We start from the raw sequence: 8,427 nt of genomic DNA, 5'->3' as shown, positions 1-8,427 counted from the left end.
AAAGTCTGCTTTGAGACCATTGAAATCGATTAGAAAAAACACTAGGCTAGTACCAGAGAATGTGTAATATAGGCTCTGCTTGTACCTTCAAAACGTGGGACATCTAATTGGAAAGGTGTTTACAACGTCGGGGAAAATATTTAATTTGGGATGATCTCGGGTGGATTTTACAGGTAGGACTGGCAAGTTAGCCCATAGCTAGCCCATAGCTAGCATGATGTGTTCTAGATCTAGATAGAGCTACGTTTACCGGTAGTACTAGTCTACTTATCTAAACTACAACAACATGATTGTCCGGGACAAGTGGATTTTTAGGGCAAGTATAATAATATACATATCTTGAATGCTTTATGTACTCATTAATCGACAGTGGTGGTCAACCTGCCATATGACCTTTAAGCATTATGAACTTTGTTACCCATACTTTACTGTAAACCATCATGTATTAATTTGACATCCATCCATCCACTTTTGTCCAAGCAATTCTATGACTGTGTTTACTGTCCCACCTGACCCATGTCAGTGTTCAAAACAAGGTTATGAAGGAAAATGACGTTGCTTCAAAACTAAAATATGTAGTTTTACTTCAACACTACGCTCATGTATTTGCTTACCATGCATTTTACACATCGATCCTGTGCAGCAAGCTGCATCCTTGTCCCCCTCTACTGGAGAACAGTCTTCCTGTGCACAGAAGGCCCACTAAGGAAACCATGCAAGAAAAAAGCCTAGCTACTCTAAGGTATGAATGAAAGTAAAATTCTGCTTGTCAACCTCCTATGGGAAACAAAGGGGGTAGCCTACATCTTTATGAATGTGTGTCACAGAAATGTGATTCACGTCTGCCTGGCAGCTGTTTCTCCACTGCCTGTTCTTAGGGGGGGACACAAGTGACATTGTTGCTCTCAACAGAATCCTGATCAGGCACATGGAGACACTTTGACGCCGGTAACATTGTTTGGACATCAACATGTTTGTCGCTTAGTAACCTAGCCAAGTGTTGTGACTCGAAAATCCACACTGATTACCTTTAGGGTGCCCAGGTCTCTCTCTCTCTTTCTATTTTTCACTATCTCTCTTTCCTTCTCTCTCCCTCTCCTAGTCTTTGTATTCCTCTCTGTCTTCGTCTCCGTCTCTCTCGGTGTGGATGCAGGCAGGTACGGGCAGGTATGTATGTATAAGAGAAGCAGTTGCCTGTTTTGTAACTTACCTAAAGATTGTTCATCCAGGCTTGTGCAGTGAACCCTGAAACTCCCCAATGAGGGGAATGAGGTGAAAGGCGTTTTGTATTAAAGGAATTCCTCTACAAAATAATATTTTACACTTGCTCCTAAATGTAATATTCAGTGTAATGGTAAACCCTGAAAGAAACCCTTGGCACCAGAACTCAATAGCATTCCCCTTTGTTCAAACTAAAAACGTACACTCTTCTCAAACAGCAGCACCCAACACCTTTGCACACAATGCATGCGAATCTATGATCCCTATACACAGTCACACACCAGTTCAAAACAAGAGAATAAGACTCAACCACATCAAAGGGGTGTGTTGTTTGGAGTGTGTTGTTCATATGAATGGCTGAGAAAGGTTCTTGGGGTTCATGTGTGTATGTGTGTGTGTGTGTGTGTGTGTATGTGTGTGTGTGTGTGTGTGTGTGAGGGAGAGAGGGAGAGAGAGAGGGGGAAGGGGTAGACGAGTCATTGAGACTGTGGGTTTGGGGTTCAAGGTCAAAATGTGCATGGAGCTGCAGTCTGAACTGATACAAGGAGAGACATTAGGCTTATACAAAAAAGCAGAGAAGTGAAATGAAAAAAAAAAAAATACTTGGAGAGAAACATTTGAGGTGACAGAGAAAAAAAACACAATTCATTGAACCAAAATGAACGGGCACATATCAAACCAGATAGACAGACTGACAGACAGACGTGATCAAAGTGAACCTCAGTAGAACAGACCACACACAGGCACCATCAGTCACTTGAGTTGCTTGCGGCTGGAATGTGTTTGTCAGATTGTGTGAAAGGGAAGGGCCTGTTTGGGAGTTAAATGGAGGCACACAGTTGGTGCACATGGGCACTTTAGTTGTGACAAAAGTATAAAATACGTGTGTGTTGTGTGGGTGTTTGTGTTGGCTAGTAACTACGCAGTACACGGTACAGTACTATGCACAGATACGTGTGCACATGTCACGGTTTTATTTCTTAATTCAGACGTAAACAAAGAAACACATTGCAATGACTCCAATATGTGTCTGGATACCCCCATTCCACAAGTAAATTAAATAAACACCCTCTATTTGGAGGGGACAGTCGGGGGGCATCTGTTCATTGACTGAAGTTGTGAAGCAACACCCCTCCATTGACCACAATAGTGGTGTTGTTGGTGACAGTACTGTGTGCAACACTACCACTACTGCTACACAACACTCCATGGGATGTAACAATGTGTTAGACCACTGCTGTGTGTTTTTGCTAGTAGAAGAGAGGTCAAATAAATGTGAGCCTAGGGTCATATCTACAACAGATTGCCTCGCCTCTGTTTAACTTCCCAGACAGACCAAAGGGTGTTCCAAAAGTCTCTGGTAGGAGACGTTCAGCTTTTTGAATGCTCCACTGTATGCAGTGTTCTCATTGTTTTACAGCACTGAACACTTTTCTTTCGTTATGTTTTCTTTACTAGATTCCAGAATCACTTGAGCAGACTATTTACTCTACTTTCCAGCTGCAAGTCTGTTACTCAAAATCTGTTTGAGTAACAAATTTGAGACCAAAGAGGGACACTGGAAGATGGAATGGGAGAGAAACAGGGAGAGAGAGAGAGAGAGAGAGACAGAGAGAGAGAGAGAGAGAGAGAGAGAGAGAGAGAGAGAAAGAAAGAAAGAAAGAAAGAAAGAAAGAAAGAAAGAAAGAAAGAAAGAAAGAAAGAAAGAAAAAAAGAAAAAAGGAAAGAAAAAAAGAAAGAAAGACAGGGGGCATGGGGAGAAGGAGAAGAAGAAAGGGGGGTAGCGAGAGCGGATGGGGGAAGGGCTGTTGGTGCATGCCTGGCATTCCTTAGGTGTTATCGGCAGCCAGCTCTGTAATTGTACTTTCAGAAAGGAGGAGAACACACAGGATCTGTAGTTTCAGGCTAATTCTTATACTAACTTGACTTGCTGGTGGAGTGTATTTGTAAAACTGAAAAAGATAATCCAGACACAATGTTTATATTGACACATTTGGAAACTGTTCTGAAGAGGAGAACTTTTGAGAACATGACCTATATAACTGATTTTAAAACACAAACAAATGAAAATTGTGAAACCAACCAGTCATTCTTTTCTGCGAATAAATATCCTGTAACTATTACTTTCACTCAAGGTGATTAAGTCAGACAACCTCAACCTCAGATTGGACAATGTCATGAGTCCTTGTGGTCTCACTGAAACCTACATTTCCCAGGAGACTCTATTTGCCTTTAACAATTAATCCATCACAGTGACAGTATCGAAAGGGTGCCTTGTAAACACTGTTCCCTTGGTAACATAGGTTGATTGCGCTGTCCACATCCCTGCCAATCGTTGACATGGAAGCCTTGACCTTGAGAGTTCAAGGTCAACCAATCACATAAAAGTGTTCCAATACGGTGGTCTTATTTATTGTGATCATAACTCTAGGAACTATTAGCCTGTGAAGGTCAAAAGGGATCACCATATCTAATAGTCTCTAAATAATTAATAACATTGCGTATGAAGGGAAGCACTTTCTTTCTAATATTGCATCTTCTCTCAGTGAATCGATCAAAGTCTTGCTGTGAACGTTTTATTTACTAGCCTGTCACATTCAGGAGTTCTGTACAAATGGTTTTCCTTGTCAACTCTCTGTCAATTTCTATTGTTGTTGATAAAATAGCCAAGATCAAGCCACCATCTGATCAGTGTGGATGGTATGTCAGACGTAGACATGGAGATGGTTGTTTGACAAGGCTCCTCCCCTGCCTCTGTTTAGTACTGTCTGAAGTTGGGAGTGACTGGAATGCAATGTTCTTCTCTACACGAACCACACTGCACTGATAATTCAGCATTCATGTTTCTTGGTCATTGGTCTTCTATCTATCTATCTATCTATCTTTATATCTATGTCTACATCTCTGTCTCTATCCCTTCCTCTCTCTCTCTTTTACTTTTTGGGTCGCACCACTTATCTAGGACCATAACCAGCCTCCATTATTTCACTTTTTGTTGCTTCCTTGCCCAATCCTGGCCAGAAGATTTCATCAATCAAGCCTCCCAGAGCTCCCTCCACTGTCTGAACCCCACCAATACAGCGAGGAAACTGACTGAAGTCTTGACTGCAGCCATTTTGTTTGACCAAACTCTCAATTACCTCACCACCCCATTCTATTTATCTACTCTTTCTGAAGGACTCCAACAGGAAATAGCTAATCTTACCCAGGCACGAAAACCTCTTAAACAGTGCTGCTGAGAAACACACTGTGACATGTTTGGCAGACAGTTAAGAGGCATTTGAACTCATAGTGATCCATTACAGCAGAGAGAAAGAGAGAGAGAAAGAGAAAAAGAGTGAGAGAGAGAGAGAGAGAGAGAGAGAGAGAGAGAGAGAGAGAGAGAGAGAGAGAGAGAAAGAGAGAGAGAGAAAGAGAGAGAGAGAGTTACATTATCTAGATATGATTTAGTTATTTCATGGTAAACTATATACATTCTGAGTAGGTGTTTCTGTTTCCCCATCTCAGTCTCTGGTCTGAATTCCACACTGGTGAACATGCCTGAAATGGGCTGCGATTGGGTGGATACTCTTTGCTGGCGTCAAGCATGCAGAAAAGGTCAACACGTGAAACAAACACAACTCTGACCTCAAATAGATTAAGCATATTTTTACCATTGATAATAATAGTGTGATTAAGATGGTGGTTTGATTGATTTTGTTAAGCAAATATTAAAGAAAAGTGAAAGGGGCCAAAAGCTCATTTATTTGTTTGTTTTAACCATGTCTTGTCATGTTCACTTGCCACATGTCAGTATGCAGGTATAAGAAAAAGAGGAAGAGATAGATGAAGGAAGAGGAAGAGAGAGGAAGAGGAAAAGAGACAGAAAAAGAGAGACAGACAGAGAGTTTGAATCCCAGCTCACAGTACAACTGCACCCACCACTGGAAGTGGTGGCTGTCCAAGTGGGACTCACTCATGAACGATGCTTGATTTTAAAATCAAAATGATTAATCATCTTATTCCACAGTATAAAGTATATAACCTACAAGGAATATAATCATGGCATTTTAATGATGTCCTCCATATTGGATAACTCAATATAATGGATGCTTAGCCGGCACTTCTACACACACAAAACAATAAACTAGGATATGGTGGAGCGTGTATGTGTTAGAGAGAAACAGAGAGAAAAGAGAGAGAGAGAGAGAGCTGGTCTGTCCCACTTCCAGCTCCACCCACCAGGGCTGCGTACTAGAATTGCACCTCTACCACTTTCACTGACGCACACCATGATTCCAGCTGAGCCCCATCCCCATGGAGACAGTGTCAACAAACAACACAGCATAGCACCAGCATCCATACTGTATGTCAGCCAGAGAGCAGCCTAATCTCCCGCAGGGCTAACATCCTTTACAGTTACACAGAGCCCATGCAGAGAATAAGAAGTGTAAAATACATTCAAGACTGATTGCAGCAAGTCGCAAGGTTTTGCTCCTCAAGTGGATGGTGGGGCGAGAAATGGTGGGATTGACTGGAAACTAAAGTTATGGTCTGATAGAGTTATACAGTACTGAATAAACAAGGCCTCCAGAGCATTCCATCTCCCTGACATTAACACCAGGAGTTCCGTTGAGGGATAGACACTTCCGGTCTGTCTGGGGATTGTAACTTGATTTCTGTTTGATGTTAATAATAAGTTGGTATGCCATTCAGCAACCTGTAATAGAATCACATAGAATTGTATCTACTTGTGAAGTATACTGAAGTATAAGAGATGTCTGCTATGCCAACAAAACCACCTGTGTCTTCTTTAGAAGTGGACCTCGGAATGGAATCTAATATTCTCTCCTGAGAATAAAGGAGGATTGTGAGGGGAAAGAGCAAGTGACCAGATTTATCTTCAGTACTGTGACATAATCCAAGGCTTCAGTCTCCACAGACACTCAGTATATCCCTGATTGTTTACATGATGTTTGTGTGTCTGTTGCAGTAATTGTGCAAAGTGTCTTCTACACTAGGGCTGCATTTTAGGCTCAGTGCCTTTTGGAGCTCCCAGAGCCTATGAGAATCAGGGAATGGAATGTGCTTCTGGCTGAGTTCAGTTTTGGAGAACTGTAGACGGGGAAGGGGGGGGGGGTTGAAGGAAAACTCATAGACTGTCCTTGTTTAATGGCCAAGGAGTAGTCAAGAAGGTACAACAGGAGGCATTTGTTATAAAATATGTTTTTCCAGTGTTTGCAGTGTTTGTCTGCGTGTTTGATTCAAACAGATCACTTTTCTTGGCAGATAACTTAAGATCAGGAGGATGGCGCCATCTTGAGGTTAATTATGGATGAACATGGGAGAGAGAAAGATGCAAAAGACTGAGAAGTCTGAGTGTGTGTGTGTATGTATGTGTGTGTTTTGGTTTGTTTGGAATTGTTTCAAAACCCTGAGGACGCTACTTGGACTCAACTGCAACATTTGATAGATTAGAAATTCCATGTGGTGGGTTGCTGTTGCTATGTAAACTATCAGGGACTCAGCTTTTGGGAACAGAGTAATAACAGATTAGGCCTCGAAACTGCTGCCAAATCAACCAAAACACAGCAGTACAAAACACTCTGTCTTTCCAAGACAAGCAGAGAGAGGGGCTGACGTACCTTTCCTGGACACCATACTAAACAAAACGGGTTTGAAGTGGCTCTGTGTGACCACTCAGATAGACAAGAAACTCCTGATTACTGAGAAGTTCAACATCATCAAAGTATATAACCTCTGATGTTAAGCTGAGCAGGTCTAGATAAGGTAGGGCAAGCAATGAAGCACAGTAGATAGGAGACAGAGTCCCAACACAGACACGCATGTTAGCGATGTAGCACAGGGTTAGCTCTGTCAATTCAGTTTGGTTTGTATTGCCAGGACATGGTTAAATTCACTCCAGATGTAATTCATGGGTCTGTTTAAATCAAAAGCCTTCAACAGCCAGGAAAATGTGAGTTTGATCTAGAATGGTGAAGAGAAGGAATGGAATTCACAGGGACAGTTCATATATTGACACTGAACTTCTGTTCTCCTCATGGCCTTCTGGAAGACATCTGCAGCTGCCACTGATGACAAGAATATTCTCTTTCCAAAAATGAGTGATTGCAGTTTTTCCATGACTTGATAGGAGCTTGCTTGCACTGGCCTGTTGACATTTGAGCAAATCATTTCTAAAAATCAGAACAAAAGTATCAAGCATTCTGACAGATTCCTTGTAAGAGGTGAGAGAGATATATTTTCTTTTTAACAAAAGGTTCATTCAGGTTCATTGTTATATACATGACAATGCTACAATTACCCAGGCCACTAGGAGTCAGCATTGTATTGCATTTCATGAGTGATAACAAAGTTTCATCTGACACAGTACCTCCAACTTTTTAGGAGTGTGGGATGATTCAACCCCATATTATACAATCCTCCCTCGGCTAAAGTATAATGATGGTTTAATCTTCACAGATCAGCAACACCATGGGGTATCCTTTATTCCTTCAATAACACCATCTGATGAGGCTTTGGAGAGCATTTGAACATAGAAATGATGTTAACTGAGTCAGTCAGTCAGTAAGTCAGAAATGGTCAAATAACTAGAGTGGTCAGGATATCCCTGGCAACTGTTTATTTTGGCAATCAATAGTGTGTGTGTGTGTGTGTGTAAGAGAGATAGAGTCAAAGAGACACAAAGAGAGAAAGGAAATAAGAGATAGAAAGAGATAGAGATTGAGAGAAAAAATTAATTTCATATGAAAAATAAACTGCCTTGACAAAGTCCCTCCCTGTTACCATTGTGCCAAAGTTTTCTACCAGATGTTTCTAGAATAGCTGAGAGGGTTGTGAAAATGCAGTTAGGATTGGAGGTGTCCAATGAGGTGTTGGTTGGACAGCTAATCAGAAGTAGGGGCAGGAGGGTTTTTGGCAAAGAACAAATCCAAGACCTAGATTCTAGGTAGTCAGGATTATGTTTAATCTGTGTTTGAGAAACAGTTTCCCCAGGCAAATGTTCTGGGCAAACTCATGAATTATTGATGTAAAGTGTTTCCCAATGACTTGGCTTTGGCTCTCACATCTTCTTATACAACCAATTTGAGGTAGGTCCTAAGAGCTAGGATAAGAAAGTACAGTCTGTTACAAGGATTTCAAATCGATACCCAAATAGTGGCTAGAAAACAACCAATTTAGTTGGGCACACCATTTCAACTTCCT

Source organism: Hypomesus transpacificus, chromosome 9, assembly GCF_021917145.1.
Source record: "Hypomesus transpacificus isolate Combined female chromosome 9, fHypTra1, whole genome shotgun sequence".
Taxonomy (NCBI): Eukaryota; Metazoa; Chordata; class Actinopteri; order Osmeriformes; family Osmeridae; genus Hypomesus; species Hypomesus transpacificus.
The sequence above is the reverse complement of the archived record's forward strand: the minus strand, read 5'-3'. Positions refer to the sequence as shown.